Source organism: Carcharodon carcharias, chromosome 21 (genome assembly GCF_017639515.1).
Source record: "Carcharodon carcharias isolate sCarCar2 chromosome 21, sCarCar2.pri, whole genome shotgun sequence".
In the NCBI taxonomy this organism is placed as follows: Eukaryota; Metazoa; Chordata; class Chondrichthyes; order Lamniformes; family Lamnidae; genus Carcharodon; species Carcharodon carcharias.
This window is the reverse complement of record NC_054487.1, coordinates 53,950,766-53,973,766: the sequence shown is the minus strand read 5'-3', so window position 1 is coordinate 53,973,766 and position 23,001 is coordinate 53,950,766. Positions and strand designations below refer to the sequence as shown.

Genomic DNA, 23,001 nt, shown 5'->3' with positions numbered 1-23,001 from the left:
TGGGGTTGGGATTGGAAGATGGGGTGGGGATGGAGGGACAGGCAGGGGTGGAGGGTCCTAGATGGGTGTTGGTGTCGATGAGTTGTTGGAGCTTGCGTTCCTTAGCACTTGAGAGAAAGAGAAAAAGTTTCTTGTTGAGGTGTCGGATGAGCCGAAGGATAAAATGAAACTGGGGGCACGCGCAGCTTTGAAAATGTGGCACCTGGCAAGAACTTTGGTGTTAGCGATTTTGTTCTGCCACTTAATGCTGCAGGTTTATCTTAAGCAGAATGCATCCAGTTGCTTCATGTAGCATCAGTAGGTTGTCTATGCCTCACAATCTTAGAAAAGTGAAGTGAAAATCACTAGCTAGTAAATTTTGGTCTTTGTTTTGAGACAAACTCTGTGCTCTCTTCAAAGCCAGTCAATGAGCCTGCTAAATGCTGAGCTTGCTTTTGCCAAACAATGGCCAATTTCATTGTCCGATGTGATGTTGTTGGAGAGGATACACCTAAGATAGCAGAACTTCTAAACCAAGTTGAGGGGTATATTTTTGATTGTGACCAGGGGGTCTCGAAATCTGTGGCCAGGAGCAGGCTGATACATGATCTGTCTTTTTCAGGTTTATTGGAAGACCAAAGTGTTCTGAGGCTTTGGCAAAGTGGTCAACAATCAGCTGGATGTCCTCTGCAGTGTGTGCTATGAGAGTAAAGTCATCAGAAAACAAGAGTTCACTAAGTGCTGTTCTGTGATCTTTGTGTAAGACTTGAACCTTGCAGAGTGAAGAGGTTGCCATCTATCCCAAACTCAATGTGTAATCCTATGTCATGATCTTTGAGTGTATATAAACAGCATGGTCAGAAAGCAGACGGCAAACAGAACTGGAGCCATTGGTGAGGGTAACCAAATCAAAGAAACAAGTATGAACTTCAAGAAGCTTGACCTGCTTGTCTTCTTAATGCAGATATAGAACAGAAACGACTGTTTGGGACTGGGGGCCAGAAACCAGCTAAGTGGGTGGTACGGATTTTGTGGAGAGAGGTGATTATAGCAGTAAGTGCCAATTCCTTGAACAAAAATGCCTTCTGTGCAACTCAGCAAAAGGTTCAATGACACTACTGCCCAGGTAAACTAACTTTCAGTACCTGACTCTTCCTTCCAGTTTATTTATGTATGCTGCGCCTTCATTCATTATTAGAGGAATTAGAAGTTTTAAATGGGACCTGTGTGGTGAGACTACAGAAGTACACCTGTGGCTTCCAAGCCTGTGAGCTTGGATCTCTGGGACCTACTCTAAAGAAAATGCTGACTACATATTCACACGACAAAAGTAAGAACCATTTCAGGAGAACAGAGACAGATGGCTAGGATCACAGTGGAATCCAATGTGATCCTCCGTGCTAATATCATAGAAGAATCTGACATATGGGGGCAGGGAGAAGATGGTGAAACCATAACTATCTGCTTCCATTTACCTGACAGAGAAGGTTCCATACCAGTCTCGTATTCAAAGAGAATAGATCTTTCAGGTCTTTGAAAACAATGTGCAAAAATTATGGGAAGTAATTTTCAAAAACTTTTGGGAAATATATTTCAGGACCCATCTGGGATCATTCCATTCTCTTCCCCCCCCCCCCCCCCCCGCCATTATTAGTGATTGTTCAGATCCAGGGTTCAACACATTGTGCTAGGCTGGAATATGCCATCATAAAGCTGCCCCTTCTCCAATCAGGATCCAATCACAACAATACAGTCCACTATAATCAATTGGTGTGCTATTTGAAAAATAAACTCTACCTGTAGCATCTGTATATTTTTTTAAAAAAGCTTTAAAATAATTATTATTGTAACCATACTATAGAAGTGTACCTTATTGCAGTAATATTTTAATGTTGTGTGTGTGGGGATGGGCACATTTGCTTTCTTAAAACATTTCTTAAACAACTGCAGAATTGTCTTACACTATACAGGAGCAATGGCCTGTAAGTGGTGATATGGTCAACTGGTGTAAAACAACCTTTCAGAGAGGTCTCATATTACTTTGCTTCAGTACAATCCATAGCCATATTGGGAATCTACTGCAGAAAATGTTGCCACTTTTTCCAATGCTGTTGTGCAGCAACACAAAAGCAGTACTTGACTTCACCCCTTGTAATTTGAGGAATGTTGATGCTTATTTTTGATTGGGTCCAGAAGTGCAAGTTCTCAATACTATGGTACATTTTGAGCCAAATCTTTTCGGTAATTTCTCTCACTGCTTTGGACCAATGCATTACTCTGGGACCACTCAGCCACCAAAAAACTTAAATTGTGTAAAAATTAAACAATTTAGCTGTAGCAAGTAATTTAAGTTATAGACAACCTTGGGTTTAAACTTATAAACTTGCGACAAGGAGAGGGAGATGTTCCGTTGTCCACACAGTTTCCTATCATCTCCTTAAAGGGCTAAATTTCAAAAGACTAATAATATCTCCGAACGCATAGGGAAATTCAAAGGCAGATAACCAAATGACAGGCTAATCATTTCAAATAAATCCCACATGGTGAGCAGCATAACAAATTATTAGTAATGTAATTTCAAATGTCAACTCGAAAACTGAGCAAGTGATTCCAAGTATCCATGTTCAAACTTGTTTTTTTTTTAAGTATGTTTACATTTAACACTATGCTATGTCAGTAGATTATACAAGAATTAATGCAAGATGTTGAAGACTACTTTTGAAGTTATGCCACATTTCCACCAATTAGCTGCATTCACCAGTGGTATCTGAAATTTAACAGCTTATGTTTATGGCACAACCAACATGAAAGTTACGTTGGCTTATGTTTGAAATTTACATATTTTTTAAACTAAAGCAACAAACTTCAAGTAAGTTTTTAAAATCACAATTCAAGTATATATTTCTGAAAGACAAATATAGGATTTCTTTGCAGTTTTTAAAAGGAATCAACTATTTTGCTTAATAATCTCAACCCCCCATCCTGTGTGTGTGTTTTTTTATTTTCTCCTTTTATTAAAAACAAGAAAACAATGTTCCTTCAATTGACAGTCTTTCTTATAATTTGAGGTCAAAAAGATAACATGGTAAAGAGCCTGATGCACTGGCTCCCATACTAGGTATCATCATATCACAATGGGGAAAGGGAACAGATGTCATTTGTAGGTCACTTGTAATGTGGACACCATTGAAAAAGGAGGAGCATGACAAAAGCTAAAGCAATTCCATCACTTTTTGAAGAGGTAGATTTATCTTTTAAAAACATAGTTTGTTAGGGATAGGATCTGTAGATTCTCAATTTGGCTTCAAACTAAATACATGGAGCAACATCTTCAATAAATAACTCAATTCAATATTGGCTTGCCTGTCACTTTTATCTTTTTTTTGATTTTTTTAAAGGCTAAAGTGCATTCTGCACTGCAGAAATATTTGCAAAAGAAACCTGAACTAAGCCCATGATTCTAGTCACTAATAAGAATTTTAAAAGAAGATGCCCATTTCTGAAGATGCTCTTTAACCTGCATATATATATAAAAATTAGCAAAATATTATTTAAATCAGGTGATTTCAACTTCTATTTAAGTGAATCTGCTTCTTAAAAGTCAGACGTATTTTTAGCAATTTTATTTCACAACAGCATTAATGATGAACACACTGCCTCAATCCATTCTTTTATCAAAGCAGCTAATCTATCTGCAGTTGACAGCTAACAGCATATGATCTAGTAAACAAATACTTTCACATAGTATAAAAGTGCTATTAAAGCCAAAACTGTCAGCACACATCTAATCTTCACAAAAGAAAAAATATAAACTGTTGATCACCTCTCATGGCCTTAACTAACATGGAGGTTGTCATGGAAACACTGCTGTGAAGCTCTCTTTTGATAAATACTTCTAACTTAATTACTATTACGCAAAGATAAGCATGGTTTAATCACACAATGCATTCCAATATTGGAAGTGCTGGAATTGCTGTACAATTTTTAAATGAGCTGTCTACAGAAATCACTTATTTTTCCCCAAATATTTTGTGATTATAACTACATAAATACAGTATACATATGTTAATTAGAAGAAAGGAAGAATGAGTTTCCTGACCCTTGCATTGTGAATTTGAATGTAAAAAGTTGTGAAAATGCCATTACGTGTGACATGGGGGAGAAACAGAGGAGGAAAAAGACAATTGTATACTGCACTTCAACCTCATAGAAGAACGTAAATAACTCTTTCCCTAGCGTGAAAGTTATCAGATGTGATCCTCCTCCTCTATTCCTCCCCCTCTCTACCCCTACAGAGAGCGTGTTCATCTCCATGCTTATAATTGAACTGGTTACAACTTGGCAGAAGTGTAGCAGTTCTTCACCTCTTCAATCCAGAAAATTACTTCCCCTCAATTCTAAAGTACTGATTTTATGTTTCCATTCTGCTGACATCCACCCCCACAGGCAAAGCCTAACTGGCTCAGAACAGAAGAGTATGAGCCTAATCATCTCATCTGCCTGTTTTATAGCAAATATGCTTTCTTACAGGATTTCCTTCGCTGCCTAGAGACTGGTGCCTGTCTTTAAAGCAGGGGTATACGTTTATTTATACAACAAATCATGTATTACACCCTCAACACTCTAGAGAATACTTTCCTCAGAAAAACAAAAACTTTAAATATATTTTTGTTATAGCTGCTTGCATCAGTGCCTCTCTCAAAACTGTTGTTTTGTACCTCTCAAGATCAGTTGAGTGAAAAACAGAAAGTAAGCATATTGCATCTGTCACTATCCAGCAGGCAGCCCATGAAAGGGGATCAGGTTGAAGTGGGTGGCAGCAGAGTTTGCTCAGCTTGCCCATGCATATAATGACAGTTGTGTCAGGGTATCAGCGAATTACTCCACTTATAATTAAAAACAAATATATGATAAATGAGTAAAATCACAATATTAGCAATATAATTAAAAACAAATATATGATAAATGAGTAAAATCACGATATTAGCAATATCACCAGCAATTATAACTATCGGTCTTTAAAATAACGAATCCCAGTTCCATCTTCTCTAAGCCAGTGAAATTACAGGTGTGTAAATTAAGTAATGGGATAAATTAATCACTGCACTTCACATGCACCTAATGAATATCTCAGAAGTATTATCTTAACCTCAAGAATGTGAGACTTTTTTAAATCTCAAAAATTTTTAGGACAGTGGAAAGCAACATTTAGTTTTAATAGCTAAATTTGTTGATGGACATGCAATATTGCATTTTTGATGAGCTTTAATTCAACACCAACTAAGCCAATTATTAGTGGACTGGTTCAAATCAAACTGATGCCATCATTGCTACAAGTAATATGTGGATTAAGCTTTATTAACACTAAAGCATTTAAATCAACATGGCAATTGTTTTATTTGTATACTGTACTGAAGTTCCATTATAGTTCAGTTCTACAACATCCAGAATGAAAACAACAAATTATTCACACAAATAAATGTAATTTTTGAAATGACAGCTGGCATAAATATTTTAAATGACAGCAGCATCCAGAAAAAAAAACGTGAAATAATCCAGAAACTGACAGTCAGTACCTTAGAACATACAAAGCAAACATATAGAGATACATTTTCATCTTAGTGCTACATGACCAACAGAATGACTAGATATTGGATCAAAAAACCACATTCCCATCAGGGGATTCAATGGAACAGTGAACATACTTGAGCTACAGAAGAAGTACTTCTCGTGTTGCATCAGTATGGACAATTTTTAAAATTCATTCATGGAACGCGGATGTTGCTCGCAAGTCCAACATTTACTGTCCAGGTTTTTGGGGTTGCCAACCTCCAGGATTGGCCTGGAGTCACCAGGCAAGTGAAGAGAATTCCATCACACTCCTGACTTGTGCTTGTAGATGGTGGACAGTTTTTGGAGATTGGGAGGTGAACTACTCCTCTAACTCACCTCTTGTAGCCACAGTATTTACGTGACTGGTCCAGCTCGGTTTCTGATCAACGGTAACCCTCATGATGTTTATAGTGGGGGGGTTCAGTGATGCAAATGCCATTGAATGTCAAGGGGAGATAGATTCTCTTTTGTTAGAGGTGCTCAATGCCTGGCACTATTGTGGAAGGAATTGTTTGCTCATGCTGTTGGGGAGTATTTGATGCCACACTGTCAAATGTTGCCTTGATGTCAAGTTCTGAGCTGCTAAATCTACACGGAATCCCATTTAGGAGGATGTCCTCAATGTGTAAATGAAGCTACATCTCGATAAGAACTGTGCGGAGATCACTCCTACCAATAAAAGTACAATGTTCCAGGAAAGTAAAACATGCTCCAAAGTGTGTAGTCTGCTGTCACTTTCTGGTCAAGCTACACTTTATGCTGTATTTCATGATGGTCTGATTTCTAAACTATTTTACCTAGTGCGCAAGGTAGTATGTGAATGGTCCAGTTAAACACCTGATTTCAATGGTGCCGTGATGAGGAATTGACCAAATGCTGTGGTAAACCACTCAGATTTGCAAGTAGAGATAAAAGAAAACAGAAAACTGGTCTCCATATGGCACTCTTATGCATTTCTGAGCAATCCCCCAAGAGTGTGATTGACAATATAAAACAAATTAAGTTACATGAAGTAAGAAGTCAAAGCTAAAAAGACCTGAGCACCTAAGTGTCTCAACAGTTTCACCACACTCATTGGCCAAAATATCGTAGAATACATTGCTCAAATTACTCCAAAGCAAAATTTTCTTTAAGACATATTTCACTTAAAACATGAAAATGGCAGTCAGAAGTTCGAATAATGAAGGGGGCTGTTGGAGGTTGGAAATCTGGTCTTGTCAGGAAAACTCACTCTAGACTGCCAGCTGACCCCAGCTGACTACAGCACAATTATTAACAAAATTCCACTGCTTAACTGCAACAGGGCTGATTAAATGGCTGTGGGCTCTAATCTTTTATACTATATTTGGGAGATTACAGTTTCAATGGTCTAAATTAGCTTTGCAGCGAATATGTCTAAAGTGTGTAGTGTGGCTAGTGAGGTTGGTGAGCCACAGCAAATATAGCCACATGGCAATGTGATGTTTTGGTGATAAGGGGGACATGGCTCAAAAACATGGAGGACCAGGTACTAAATACTCCTGGATACAATATGTTTAGAAAAGGTAGGGGAGGAAAGAAAAGAGGAGGCTGGCAATGTTGATTTAAGGAAAATATTACAGTGCTGGAGAGGATGTCCTGGAAGAGTGAAGGACAGAATCTATTTGATTAAAGAAACAACAGAGGTATTATTATACTACTCGGTGTATTTTATAAGCCACCAACTAATGGGAAAGATATAGAGCAAATTTAAAGGCAAATTCAGATAGGTGCAAAAAGTATAGCAGGAGTTACTTCAATTCTCCTAATATAGACTGGGATTGTGATAGTATAAGGGCAGAGAGGAAGAAAGAGTTTCTGAAGCACGTTGAGGAGCATTTTCTTGATCAATATGTTGCCAGTCCAACAAACACACAGGCATTGCTGGATCTGTTTCTGAGGAACGGGGTGGGTTAAATGGGGAACATTTAGAGACCAATGATCATAATATCATAAGGTTTAGATTATCCATGCGAAAGGACAGGGAGCAAGCTAGAATAAAAATGCTTAATTGGAGTAGGGCCAATTTAAGGGGGGGTGAGAATAGAACTGTCTGAGGTAAATTGGAATCAAAGATTGGCAGGCAAAACTGTAATTGAACAATGGATTACCTTTAAAGAAGAGATGACTGGATACAGTCGAGGTACATTTCTACAAGAGGGAAAGGCAGAGCAACCAAAGTCAGAGCTTCCTGGATGACAAAACAGGATAGTAAGTTGAAACTTAGTAAAAGGGTGCATTTGATAGTTGTCAGGTGGCTAATACAAATGAGAACTGGACCAAATAAATAAAGTTCAGAATGGAGGTGAAAAAGGAAATAAGCAAGGCAAAGAGAGAGTATAAGAGGTGACTGGCAGCGAACATTAAAGGGTTTCTAAAAGTCTTCAGGGGTATATGAAAAGGGCAGTAACAGCAGGGTGGGGCCAATTTGAGTCCACCAAAGGGATTTATGCATGGAGGCAGAGAGCATGGCTGAGCTACTAAATGTGCACTTTGTATCTGTCTTTAGCAAGAAAGAAGACTCTGCTGCAGTCATAGTGAAAGAGGAGGTTACTGAGATATTGGGTGGGCTAAAAATTGATAAGAAGTTATATGAAGGTGAGCTGTATTTAAAGTTTAAAGGTCTGGATGGGATGCATTTGGGAATGCTGAGAAAAGTAAAGATGGCAATTGTGGAGGTACTGATCATAATCTTACAATTCCCCCTTAGTCTTAGAGGACTAGAGAATTGCAAGTGTCACACCCCTGTTCAGAAAAAGTGGGTGTAAAGATAAACAAAACAACTATAGGCCATTCAGTTTAACCTCAGCGGTGGAAAAGTTTTTAGAAATGATAATCCAGGACAAAATTATCACTTGGACAAGTGTGGATTAATTATAAGAGCTGATACTTTTTATTAAAGACAAATCATGTTTTACTAATTAGAGATTTTTGATGGACTCCCAAAAGGCATTTGGTAAAATACCACATTATAGGCTTGTCAGCAAAATTGAAGACATGAATTGAAAGGCAAAGTAGCAGCATGAATACAAAGTTGACTGAGTAATAGGAAGAGAATAGTCGTGAACAGTTGTTTTTTGGACTGGAAGAAGAAATACAATGAGGTTCCCCAGGTGTCAGTACTAGGACCACTGTTTTCCTTGATCTACATTAATGACTTGGATTTGATTGCAGGGCACAATTTCAAAATTTGTAGATGACAAAATTTGGAAATATAATGAACTATGAGGAAGATAGTGATTGACTTCATGAGGACACAGAGTGGAATGGGCAGACATGTGGCAGATGAAAATTTAATCCAGAGAAGCATGAAATGTTGCATCTTGACAGGAAGAATGAAGGGAGGCAATATTACATAAAGGATATAATTCTAACAGGGGCGAAGGAACAGAGATACCCAGGAAATATGTGCACAAAATAGCTGAAGGCATGTTGAGAAAGTGGTTAAAGCATACGGCATGGTGGGCTTTATAAATAGAGGCATAGAATACAAAAGCAAGGAAGTTATAAAGAACCTTTGTAAAACACTGGTTCAATCTCAACTGGTGTACTGTTTTCAATTCTGCACATCACAGCAAGGGAGGATGCCAAGATTTTTAAAAAGGATGTAAAGATATACAAAAAGAGTTGAGATTTGAAAGGAGGTACTCAAAATCATGAGGGATCTAGACAGAGACAGAAAGAAACTGTTCCCACGGCGGAAGGGTTGAGAACCAGAGTGATTAACAAAAGAACCTATGGCAACATGAAAAATAGTTTTCTTACGTAGTGAATGGTTAGGGTCTGGAATGCATTGAGAATTTGTTATATGCAGACTCGATCATGGTTTTCAAAAGGAAATTGAAGAAGAGAGAAAATGTGCAGTGTAATGGGGAAAGAGCTGGGAAGTGGTACTATCCAAGATGCTCTTCCAGAGACCCAGCACAGACATGACAGGCAAGCTGGCCTCGTCATGTGCTGTAACCAATGATTCTATGGTCAAGAGCAGTAAAATTGGAGTCCAAAGACAAGCAGAGGAGTTTCAGGGAGGAAATCCCACAACAGAAGCCAAAGTAAGTGCATGCTCAGCCTTCAACAGTGGGTGAAAGACAGATAGGATGGCAGAGTCAGAATGCAAGGGTGTGGAAGGGAATGCCATACTAGAAGAGCTTGAAAACACCAGGTGTGATGAGGCTGAGGTGAAACTTGAAAAGCAAAGCATTGTTTTTAAAATGCATTCTTTTAGGGGACAGGAAGGCAATGGCATCAGTCTGGAAAGGATCAATGTGCAAGTGAGGTTGATGATGATGCAAGATTTGGGTTGCTGAGTTTAAGGTTGGGAGATTTTGCAGGAGGGCAGTTGAAATGGAGCGAAGAATAAAATTAAGTTGATTTGTATATAGGAATCAGCCTAAGACATCTACGCTAAGTGCTTTAACTTCAGTTACCAATAAACAAGGTTTGCTATAATCTGAATTTAGTTGCAATAATTGTTACTCCACTTCAAAAGTAATAAATTGTGAGAAACATTTTGAAATATTTCAAAAACCATGATTAATGCAGGTTAATTTCAGTTGAACATATGAATGTACATGTAGAGGCTGAAACATTTAGTATAGGGATTAGTTATTAATTATATATTAATTGGGTATTTAATAGTGTACAGATGCTGGACATAGCTGGGGATCCAGCTATGTACTCCTATATATAGGAACAGAAGTGAAACTGTATTTGGAGGTCCAGGTTTGTAATGTGGGTCTCTGTAAATAAAAGCTTATAAAGTGTGTAAAAGCTCAGCTCCAGTCCTATCCTTCATCATCTATCTAAAGTGTAACACCAGTTATGGTAATTTTTTATTTGGCACTTCCACAGTTTGGATTTCAGAATGGTATCATCTGTGTACTGGCTCCTTATATTTAAACTGCTAAAGTTAGTATCCTCATCTATGCACATCCATAATGCAAAAATGTAGACCAGCATTTTCATCAATATATGATTTGGCCATTGGGCAAAGGGAGATAGTTTTAAAAACATGAACTTTGAGTCAGCTGACAGACATCAATCTCCTAAGAACTGCACAACAGCACACTTAATACAAAATTTCTTGTATCACCTGTTATCTTATATAGAAACTGCATTTTTCAAATTCATTAACAGGAAATGGGCATCGTTGGCTAGGCCAGCATTTATTGCCCATCCCTAATTGCCCTCGAGATGGTGGTGGTGAAGGTGAGCAGCCTCCTTGAACTACTGCAGTCTATGTGGTGCAGATACACCACAGTGCTGTTAGAGAGAGTTCCAGGATTTTGACTCAGCAACAGTGAACGAACAGTAATTTATTTCCAAATCAGGATGGTGAGTGACCTGGAGGAAAACTTCCAGATGGTGATATTCCTATGTGTCTGCTGCCCCTGTCCTACTAAATGGTAGTGATCATGGGTTTGGAAGGTGCAGTCTAAGGAGCCTTAGTGAGTTCCTGCAGTGCATCTTGTAAATGGGACACACTGCTGCTACTGTATGTCGGTGGTGGAGGAAGTGAATATTTGTGGATGGGGTGCCAGTCAAGCGGGCTGCCTTGTCCTGGATGGTGTCGAGTTTCTTGGGTGTTGTGGGAGCTGCACTCATCCAGGCAAGTGGAAAGTATTCCTTCACACTCCTGACTTCTACTTTGTAGGTGGTTGACAGGCTTTGGCGAGTCAGCAGGCAAGTTACTCGTCATATGATTCCTAGCCTCTGACCTGCTCTTGTAGCCACAGAACTTATATGGCTGGTCCATTTCAGTTTCTGGTCAATGGTAACCCCCAGGATGTTGATGGTGGGGGAATTCAGTGATGGTAATGCCTCTGAGTGTCCAGGGGTGATAGTTAGATTCTTTGTTATTGAAGATGGTCATTGCCTGGCACTTATGTGGCATGAATGTTACTTGTCACTTGTCAGTTCACGCCTGGATATTGTCCAGGTCTTGCTGCATTTGGACATGGCCTGCTTCAGAATCTGAGGAGTCGCAAATGGTGCTGAACATTGCACAATCGTCAGCAAACATCCCCACTTCTGACCTTATGATTGAAGGAAGGTCATTGATGAAATAACTGAAGATGGTTGGGCCAAGGACATTACCCTAAGGGACTCCTGTGGTGGACAAATTTATATCAAAGTATAGATTTACTTTTTATTAAAATGGGCAATAGTAATGTAAATTGAAAGGAATGGATAGGTATTATGCCTTTCAGAAAACAATTAAGCTTGATACAAATATAACCATATGCAGTATATATGATATTCTGCAGAACATTCTTTAGCACCATGCAACTTTTCAGGGATTTACCTTTGTAGTTAGGCTACACAGGCTTTAGCAAATCCAAAAACAATTAAAACAAAAATGTTAAAAGTTTAAAAATGAAAAAATTAGTTTTCTCTATTTGTTGGTTTGGGATCTGAATTTTGTACTTATTTGAAAGCATTCGGTTAGTACTATACAATTTTAAACCATTTGCCATCATGATCTAGAAAAAATATCAGCATTGCAAGTGCTGGATTTTTCATCCTGATTCTATACGACAGTCCAAATAATATCAATTTACTCTCTTTGGAGTTCCTGATGCAGTTCTTCATCAGTTTCCTTAAATTTTTGGAATCTTAACACAAATCACAACTTTTATGTTGAGAGGCAATCCCGATGACACCTGGGGGTAATTTTTTGTCTTTATAACAACTGGGCGGTGCAGAGATAGGAAAAACTGGTGGCAAGATCACATGCCAGTAGCAATAGCCACCCAATTTTCCTTTCATTAACATTCATGGGGCAAAATTCCAGCTTCTTTCTCCTGGAGTGTGCGATTCTTTCTGCCCTCCTTCCAGACATGCTTAACCTTCAGGCTGTCGAGACAAAATTCTAATTGCCCCTATTTCCCTAAAAGTTGCATAATCCAGTAGCTTCTATTCATTATGGGGTTAATGGAGCCCAAGAAGATTATGCTGCAACACAAACTCCTATCCAGTTCTTAGTGCAATGTGCCACATGATGCTGGAGAATCTAGTTTGTGTAGTTTGGCTTGCCTGAGGGCACCAACTGGCTGGTCACAATGGGCAGAATTTTACAGCCCCTCCTGCCGGCAGGACCTTCCGTTCCCACCGAAGTTAATGGAGTTTTGAACCGCTCATCGCATTTTACGGCCACCCACCTGTTGCGATGGGGCCGTAAAATTCCTCCCAATACTTTATATGAATTAATTGAAGCTCCAAAATGTGCTCATAAAAATCTTTGATGTTTCTGCCAACATCTTGCTCATTTGTCTGCTTTGTTACTGGTTACTTTATGAGCTGTTCTCCAAATTTCAGGATATCATGAAATCAGTAGTCAGTGATAAACCACTTACCTTGATCTCAAAATTAGCAACTTGTTTTATGAGCAATTAGGTGTATTTTATATAAGATTCCAAATTAATAGTTGCCAAGAACAAAACGCATGTCCCATTACCAAACGTTAAAGGGTTTTTAATGCAATAATCAGGATTTCAAAAGTTATGCTTTTTCTCCCCATAACCTATCACAGATATATTTTAAAAATATTTTCAATATTGCCACTTGTCAAATGGGTGCCAAAAATTCGGGAGAAAAATATATTTTTTACACTTACCACTACTGGAGCAAGCATAGAGACAGGTGACCTATCACAGAATCTTACGGCATAAAAAGAGATCCATTTGGGCCATCATGTTTGTGCCAATTCTTTGAAAGTATTATTCAATTGGCCCCCTGCTCTTTCTCTAGCATAACTCTGCAAATGTCCCTTTTTCCACTATATATCAAATTCCATTTTGAAAGTTATTACTGAATCTGCTTCCATCCCCCTTACAGGCAATGCAACCTGATCCTAACAACTCACTGCATTTATATATATATTTTAAAAAATCATCTCTCCCTGGTTCTTTTGTCAATTACCTTAAGTCTGCAGCCTTTGCCAGTGGAAAGCTTCTCACTCACAACTCAATTAAAGCTCTTCCACAATTTTGAACACCTCTATTAAATCAGCCCTTAACTTTCTCTGTTTTAAGGAGAACAATCCCAGCTTCTCTTTTTTTTTCTCTAGGTGCCATGCTTTACAATGCCGGCGTTCATAGCCCTCCATCTTTCATGGCCCTTTATAGCAGCCAACATCTTGGTGCTATTTGCAAATCTGTTCTGCTTCTTAAGCTGTCGGAGTATTTCTTCCTCTGTCTCCCTCTTGCTCTGCTACCCTCAATTTTACCAGTAACTAGCAGATGTAATAGTTTCTCTCTCATCAGTACCTGCCCGAGGGATTGTAGTTGTCCCTTGGTGATCACCTGCAACAACTCTTGTGTGTCTGCTTTCCTCAAAACGTCCTCATTAGTTATGCATGTTGTCCAATTAATCCTTGTATGTCTCAGACCACTTCTCTGTGCCTTAAATTTATCTTCCATTGTTCCATTATTGCAACTTTCAGATCCATCTAGTAACATTGGCCAGATATAGCACTTTAGTAATCTCATTCTGTTTTCAATAGAGATGTTCTTATTTCTAAAGAGGTCTGACATTTTTGTGAAGGCTTGTTTTGCAAGTGTTATGTGCTTCCCGATGTCTTGATCACTTCCCATCAGATGTTATCAGGCTATCCAGATAGGAAAATGATTCGACTGCTTTTATTTCTTTTGACTTCACTGTTATTTTGCATCTAGGTGTAATCTCCCTCTTTGATATTACCATGGATACTGCTTTGCTGCAGTTTAATGATAATCCATATCTGTTACTGTTCGTTACAATTGTGTCTCTAGCTGCCCTAATTACTGTGTCATCTGCATATCTCAGATTATTTATATTCAGTTCACCTACTAAAATTCCTCTAGTCACTCCAAATAACTGAAGTCCCACATCCCCGGTACTGTTTTAAGAAATCTCCTCTGCATTCTTTCCAAAGTCTTGATATTCCTTTTCTTGTGGTCCCCAGAATTGGACACAATATTCCAGACAAAGGCCAACCTCTGATGTTTAAATGGTGCTTTGTAACCATTCACTTGTTGGAATGTGGTTGAGAATCCTACAGTTCTGAATGCTGACTGCAAAATCGATCTCCTACTATTTAGTGCAGTACTGAGAGATTGCTACAATTTCAGTACAGCTTTCACATGAGCCATAAGATCATAAGAAATAGGAACAGGAGAAAACCACACAGCCCGTCAAGCCTACTCTACAATTCAATAAGATCACAGCTGACCTTGGGCTTCGACTCCACTTTCCCGCCTGCTTCCCATATCTCTCGATTCCCTGAGACACCAAACATCTCTCTATCACAGCCTTAAATGTATTCAATGATGACACATTCACAGTCCTCTGCAGTAGAAAAATCCAAAGGTTCACAACCCTCTGAGTGAAGAAATTCCTCCTTATCTCAGTCCTAAATGATCAGTCTTTTATCCTGAAACTTTGCCCCTCCTTGTTTTAGATGCCCTAACCAGGTAAAAACAGTCTTTCAGTGTCTACCCTGTCAAACCCCTTCAAAATCTTGAATGTTTGAATGAGATCACCTCTTATTCTTCTAAACTCCAGAAAATATAGACCCAATTTACTTAGCCTCCCAACCAGGGATCAATTTGGTGAGCCATCTCTGTACCACCTCCAATGCAAGTATATCTTTCCTTTGGTCCCTTTGGGGACCAAAATTGCACACAGTGGGGGGAGTTTTATGGAGGCAACAGGGATCTTGTCCATCAGCTGAAGAGCCGACGAGAGACCGGTGTCGCCTCCTCCTGGGAAAGCCCATCTATGTGCCAATCAGGCAGTTATGAGCTCATGGGCAGGCCTTTCACCATGATCAAAGATCCCAGGGGAGGAAGTCCCACCCACAGAGCTACCGGCCAAGCGGAGTCTGGTGGCTCTTTTGTGCTACCAAGGAGATGGTGGCTGCTGCAGGAAAGGCACCCAGCGAGGCAATGATCTTTGGATCTTGAGATCCATGTTGGTGATGGCAAGAGGTATTTTGTGGGGTGGGATCAAAGGGAGGGGAGGTCAGCAGGAAGGGACAGAGGTTGGCTCTCCCCACTTCCTGATGCCGGGTCCTTGATCAGGCACTGAATGCCTTTGAATGAGGAACTCATCTCCCCACTCCCCTAACCCAAGCAACCACAAACAGCCCCCACAGGCAAGGTTGCTCACCATGCTCCCCACATGGCAACAGGCCCACCTGCTGCTAGTTTAATACCAGCAGCAGAGACATGAGGCCTTTAACTTGGCATTAATTGCCCAGTTAAGAGCCTCAATTGGCAGCAGGGCAGGAAGGCAGCCCATGGGCCACCAACCACAGACTTAAATGAGGTGGAGGCACAGAGATCCTTCCGCCACCATCCTATCTAATTAAATGCCCACCTCCAATCTCGCCATGGTGGAGAGCACAAACTATTGCCCGGTATTCCAATTGTGGTCTCATCAAAGCCCCATACAATTGTAGCAAAACTTCTTTATTCTTGTACACCAAACACTTTGCAATAGAGGTCAAGAAGCTATTTGTTTTCCTAACTGGTTGCTGTACTTGCATGCTAACTTTTTGTTTCCTTGTATGAGTACACCCAAGTCTCTCTGAATATCAACATTTACAAGTTTCATACCTTTTAAAAACTATTCTGCTTTTCTATTCTTAGGACCAAAGTGAATGATCTCTCACTTCCACACTTTGTTACACTCCATCTGCCACCTTGTTGCTCACTCACTTAGCCTGCCATATTGCTTCACAGCCTCTTATGTGTCCTCCTCAGAGTCTGCATTCCCACATTGCTTTGTATCATCAGCAAACTCTATCTCTTCTTTATCATTAATATAGATTGTAAATAGCTGAGGCCCCAGCACTGATCTTTACAGCACTCCAACTAGTCACAGCCTGTCAACATGAAAATGTCCCATTTATTCCTACTCTCTGCCTCCTATCTGTTGGGAAATTCTCTATCCCTGCTAATATGTTGCCTCCAACTCTATGCACACTTACCTTGCTCATTAACCTTTTGTGTTGCACCTTATCAAATGCCTTTTGGAAATCCAGGTATACTACATCTACTGTTTCCTCTTTATTTACCCTGCTAGTTACATCCTCAAAAAATGAATAAATTTGTCAAACATGATTTCCCTTTCACAAAACCATCTTGACTTGTTCTAATCATACAATGCGTTTCTAAGTGCATAGTTACAACTTCCTTAATAATAGATTCCAGCATTTTCCCATGACTGCCGTCAGGCTAACTGTCCTGTGGTTCCCTGTTTTCTCTCTCCCTCCTTTGTTAAATAATGGTGTTATATTTACTAAATTCCAATTTGCTGGGACCATTTCAAAGTCTAGGGAATTAATAAGACAAGAGCCCATGGTATTGGGGGTAGTATATTAGCATGGATAGAGGATTAGCTAATTAATAGAAGATAGAGGGTTGGTAGAAGGGGGACATTTTCAGGATGGTAACCTGCAACTAGTGTGGAGCCACAGGGTTTAGTGCTGGGGCCACAATTATTTACAATATACATTAATGACTTGGATGAGGGGAGTGAATGTACTATCACCAAGTTTGTGGATGACACAAAAATAGGTGGGAAGGCAAGTGGTGGAGATGACACCAAAGAGTCCACAGAGGGACATAGACATTTTATGTGAGTAGGCAAAAACTTGGCAGATAGAATAAAATGTGGGAAAATGTGAGGTTATGCACTTTGGCGAGGAGAATAGAGGAGCTGAATATTATTTAAATGGAGGAAGACTGCAGAAAGCGGCAGCACAAGGATTTGGGGGTCCTCGTGCATGAATCACAAAAAAGCTAGCATACAAGCTCAGCATGTAATAGTGAAGGCAAATGGAATGTTGGCCTTTATTTGAAAGGGAATGGAGTATAAAAATAAGGAAGTCTTGCTAAAACTATACTAGGCACTAGTTAGACCACACCTAGAATACTGTGAACAGTTTTGGTCCTTTTACCTAAGGAAAGACATACTGGCATTAGAGGCAGTCCAGAGAAGGTTCTCTAGGTTAATCCTGGGTAAGGAGGGATTTTCTTATAAGGAGAGGTTGAGTAGGTTGGGCCTGTGCTCAATGGAGTTTAGAAGAATGAGAGGTGATCTTATTAAAACATAAGATTCTCAAGGTGCTTGACAGGGTAGATGCTGAGAGATTGTTTCCCCTTATGGGAGAGTCTAGTACGAGAGGGCATAATCTCAGAGTAAGGGGGCACCCACTTAAAACAGAGATGAGGAATTTCTTCTTTCAGGAGGGTAGCGAATCTGTGGAATTCTTTACCACAGAGGGCTGTAGAGGCTGAGTCATTAAGTATATTCAAGGCTGAGATAGACGGATTTTTAATCAGTAAGGGAATCAATGGTTATGGGGAAAAGACAGGAAAGTGGAGTTGAGGATTATCAGATCAGCCATGACCTCATTGAATGGCAGAGCAAACTCCATGGGCTGAATGGCCTACTTCTGCTCCTACATCTTATGGTCTTAGCCAGCCACATCCAGGATCTATGCAGCTCTTTCTTTTAGAGCCCATAGGATGAAGGCCATCAGATCCTGGGTATTTGTCAGATTTTAATCCCAAATTTCTACACTATTTTTTTCTCTGCTAATATTAATTACCTTAATTTCCTCACTCTAATGGCATTCTATTTCTGGTATGTAACATGCATCTTCTACTCTGAAGACAAACACAAAATATTTGTTCAATGCCTCTGCCATTTTCTCATTCCCCACATTAATTTCTTCTGTCTCTATTTCTAAGGACCAACATCTGCTTTAGCTATATCTCTTCTTTTTATATACTTTTAAAAGCTCTTACAATCTGTTTTTATATTCCTGGTTAATTTACTCTCATCGTATTTTTTCCCCTTTACATCAACTTTTTGGTGGCCCTTTGCTGGTTCCTAAAATACTTCGAATCCTCTGATTTACTACTATTCTTTGCAACATTTTAAGCTGCTTCTTTTAATACTATCCTTAATCTTTTTAGTGAGCTACAGATGAATCTTTCTCACTGAGTTTTTGTTTTTCCAATGGAATATATTTCTGTTGAACATTTTGAATTGTTTCTTTAAATATTTTTCACTGTTCATTTACCTCTATACCTTTTAGTCTATTTATCCAATCAACCTCAGCCCTCATACTTTTGTGATTGGCTTTGCTTAAGTTTAAAATTCTTGTTTATGATTGGAGTATGGTGTTTTCAAAATTAAACATGGAATTCAACTGTATTATGTTCACTCTTTCCCTGTGGATTTTTTAAGGATGATATTACTAATTAAGCCTGCCACTTTGCATAATATTAATCCTAAAACAGTTTATCCCCTAGTTGGCTCCAAAATGTATTGCTTCAGGAAACCGTCACAAAAAGCATTCTAAAACTCCTTTTCCAAACTACCTTTGTCAATTTGAATGGTCCAATCTATAAGAAGATTAAAGTCTCCACAACTATTAAATTGCCTTTGTTACAAGCCCCAATAGTTTCTTGCTTTCCCAATTATATAATTACTGTTAGGAGGCCTATAAACTACTCCCACCAGCGTTTTCTGACCCTTGCTGTTCTTAATCTCCACCTATATTGATTCTACTTCCTGATTTTCTGAGCCAAGACCCATCTGCCCTCTCAGGTGAATGTAAAAGATCTCATAATACTATTCAGTTAAGAGCAGGGGAGTTCTCCCCAATGTCTTGGCCAGCATGCATCACAATCCACATCTTAAACAGATTATCTGGTCATTACTTGATTGCTGTTTGTGGGTACTTGCTGTGCGCAAATTGGCTGCCAGTTTTCCTACATGGCTACAGTTAAAGTACTTCATTAGTTATAAAGCACAATGAGGCATTCTGGGGTTGTGAAAAGTGCTACTATAATGCAAATTTTCTCAATCTCTCTTTTCTCTGGTGCAATGTGTTGGAATACACTATAAAAGTAGCTTTTGTACTGACACAGTTTTAATTCAGATTTAACGATAATTGAGTTCGAATTTATACTATTAAATCTAGTTCCCTTGTCCCAGCAGCAGAACGTAAACCTAATTTTCCGCAAGCCTATGATTCTGCTATCAGAAGTTGTGTTCTGCAGTGTAATCACTGGAAGCTGGTTATGGATGCTAGTCTCTTAAGTTCCAACCTAAACAAACAACAGTCTAAAAGCAACTATTCTCAATATCTCTGGAGATGTTTACTAGAAAACTGATCTCACACAGAAGTAGCAGAAATTATTTGCAATATACTTGAAAAACAATAATGACTACACAATTTCACACTTTTAAATGCATTATTTTTCAAACCACAGAAACATATACTTAACAAACAATAGTTTGGTGACCAGCACACGAGAAGCATCAAAATCATTTTCACAATAGAACTCACTATGTAATTGAAATCTGTTGTATTGAATTTCACAAAATGAGATAGGTGTAACCATACCAGATTTATTCTTCAACATTAATTTAGAATAACATTTAAGATGCTGCTTGTTTTTAACCCCTGTAATATTTAATTTATTAATAGTAATGTGACTGGTTAGGGTCAGTGGGCAGTGTTTAATAGGATAATAGCTATTATGATGCTACTCATTAAGGAAGTATTGCTCACCTTAATAACTCTGCCTCAAATTACCTGGGTTAAAAAGTGTTAAGTAGAATACATCAAAATCTCTTGCATGCTTTTTCAATCAACCAATCTTCTCTTTTTCTGTGAGACAATATTTGAGCAAGGAGTCAACATTCACTGAAGAGGAAGGGGAGGTAAAAATCTGACAATCTAAATTAGGAAGAAAATTTGACTTCTTTAATTTTCACTTGTGTAATTGCTGACTAAACAGGAAATCAGAGCATGTGTCACAGATGACAGGCGGGGCAGGATCTTGTGGAAGCAATGGGGTTCTCACCGTCAAAGCTGGAGAGCCAATGAGGCACCTATGTTGCCTCTTTTCAAGAAGGTCCATAAGCATCTTGTGCCAGTCGGGCATTTAACAGGCTAGCGGCCTGTTCTTCTATTGACTAGGTGGATACATACACACAAAAAATAACAAATAAATAAGCATGATAAAGCACATTTCTCCTGATGTCCAGTTAATCGGATGGACTCTCAGAAGCAGTAGATTTAAATTAGATCAAGCTAGCATCAAAATTTGTTCAGACAGGTAAGAAAGGAGGGAGAGTGGGGGCAGAAATACAAAATGGCTGGGGATACAAATTAGAATCTGCAAATTCTAGCATGACAAACGAGAACCTGTCAGCTAGCCAGGGCAAAGGAAGCAGGGTGATGTTAATAAAAAGACATTTACGAGGATCCACGCTGGTTCAGTCAGTTTATCCAATGAGCAGCTGAGACACACAGCTGAGAAAGTAGAGGGAAGCATTAAAATTGGTCAAAATTCCAATGAGTTAAAGAGGAGAAAAATCAAATAGAATTTTGGCTTTAGATTGGCGTCTGATAACTTTCACTGCAAATGGTGAGAAGAGGACATCAGATAGGGACAGGATTTGACTCAGCTGGGCTGCCTTTCCACAGTTGAATATGCTACCAACATTCAAATTACACCCACTTTCCTGTGAAACAACATTTGAGCAAGGAGTCAACAATCACTGGAAAGGGAGGGTAAAAACCTGACAATCCAAAATTGAATTTTTTTTCCCCATCTCTTTAATTTTCACTTGTGTGGTCACTAACCAAACGATGATCAAAACAAATGTCACAGATAATGCTGGAGGCAGAATCTTGTGGAGGCGACAGGCACTCGGCTGCCAGTTGGAGAGCCAACACAACACCTCCATTGCTTCCTTTTCAAGAAGACCCACAGCAACTTTAGAGGCTAGCGGCAAGTCTTCCCCTAGGATCAAGGATCCCGGGGGGGCAGAAGGCCAGCCCACCAAGAGTTGCCAGCCAATCAGAGGCCGGCAGCTCTTCTGTACTCAGCAGCTCCACTGGGGAGTTGCTGACTGCTGCCGGCACTACACCTACCCAAGGCCTTGGATCGAGGAAGGACCCAGGCACAGGTGAGTGATGACAGAAGGGGGGTCACGGGTTGGGGCATCAAAGATAGGGGTTAACTCTCAGTGGACCCCAATCCGCTTCACAATGCTAGGACCCTCGATCAGGCACTTTTTTAAAAAAAGCGCATCTTCACACACTTTTTTCCCTTTAGGAGAATAGTGGGGAGATGGTGAAAAAATTCCCAGCTGATTACGAGTCCACTGAACCACATTATGAGCCCTCCTGCTGTGACCAACAAGTCCTGGTGTGGGACGACACTAGAGCTTTTGGCCCAGAGATAGGTGTTACAAGCTCAAAGACTACAGTCTTTCTAGTGTAATGTCTTTATTAAACGGAATGTAACATGGCAACACCAGGCATTCCCTCATGGCAGAAGTCACATGACTATGGCAAGCCATGTAGGAAACTTAGTAATGACTGCATTTCAAAACCCAAACGTCCCTCTTTCCATAACGAACAACAGACAACTTTACATGCACCATCATGTGTAACTGTGAGTTAACCACCATACCACCACTGTTCTCATGCATTAACAAACTGTTCGTTATTCTCGTCAGTCTCTACACATGCATTGCACACAGTCATTAAATCATACAGAGCCCCTAATGCTACACATGCATGTTGTTATTGCTTGTTCATCTGGATGATGTTCCTTCTCCGGGGAGTGTTGTCACGGTGGCACATTGCCCCATACCGTTATTGGATTTCAGTGGACCTCTGGGAGTAAAGGTTGTTCTGTACTCTGTGCAGCTAGTGGGATCTCATCTTCCTGATTGGCCACCTAAAGCGAAGGAAGAATCCTCTGTGAAGTGAATTTATTCTTAACTCATGAACTGAGGGCCATTGTCACTCATCACAATATCTAGAATGCTGCAACGACAGAAGCTTGCTTTCAAGCATTTTATCTCTCCTGTTGTTGTTGAAGTCAGTTGGTTTTCCTCCCAGTAGCCAGAATAGTAGTTTACAATGACAAGATAATCAGTTCCTGCTATGGGGAAGAGGTATACTCCCAGCATCAACCATGGTCTGTCTGGGATGTCATGCATCATCAATGCTCTCTAGCTTGTTTAGCTTGGTACTTGTTGCAAGCATCACACTGGCTGATGTGGTCTTTAATTTCATTGCTCATGTTTAGCTAGTGGAACACTTCTCTTGCCTTCTTCAGACTCAACAGAATTCTTTGATGGCTTGCATGGACGTGCATCAGCATCTCACCTTTTCTCTTATTCACTCGTGGGATGTGCGCATTGCGAGCTGGGCCAGCAATTCTTGCCCATCCGTAATTGCTCTGAGAAGGTGATGGTGAGCAGCTTTCTTGAATGCTGCAGTCCATGTGGTGTAGGTACACCCACAGTACTGTTACAGGAGGAGTTCTAGGATTGTGACCCAGCAAAAGTGAAGGAACTGAAATA

At 39.7% G+C, this 23,001-nt stretch overlaps 1 protein-coding gene across 1 annotated transcript in view; it reads right to left on the bottom strand.

The window, feature by feature from the left end:
* foxp2 (forkhead box P2) overlaps positions 1-23,001 on the bottom strand; it is a 920,115-nt gene that overhangs the window by 869,002 nt on the left and 28,112 nt on the right. The window lies entirely within an intron of this gene.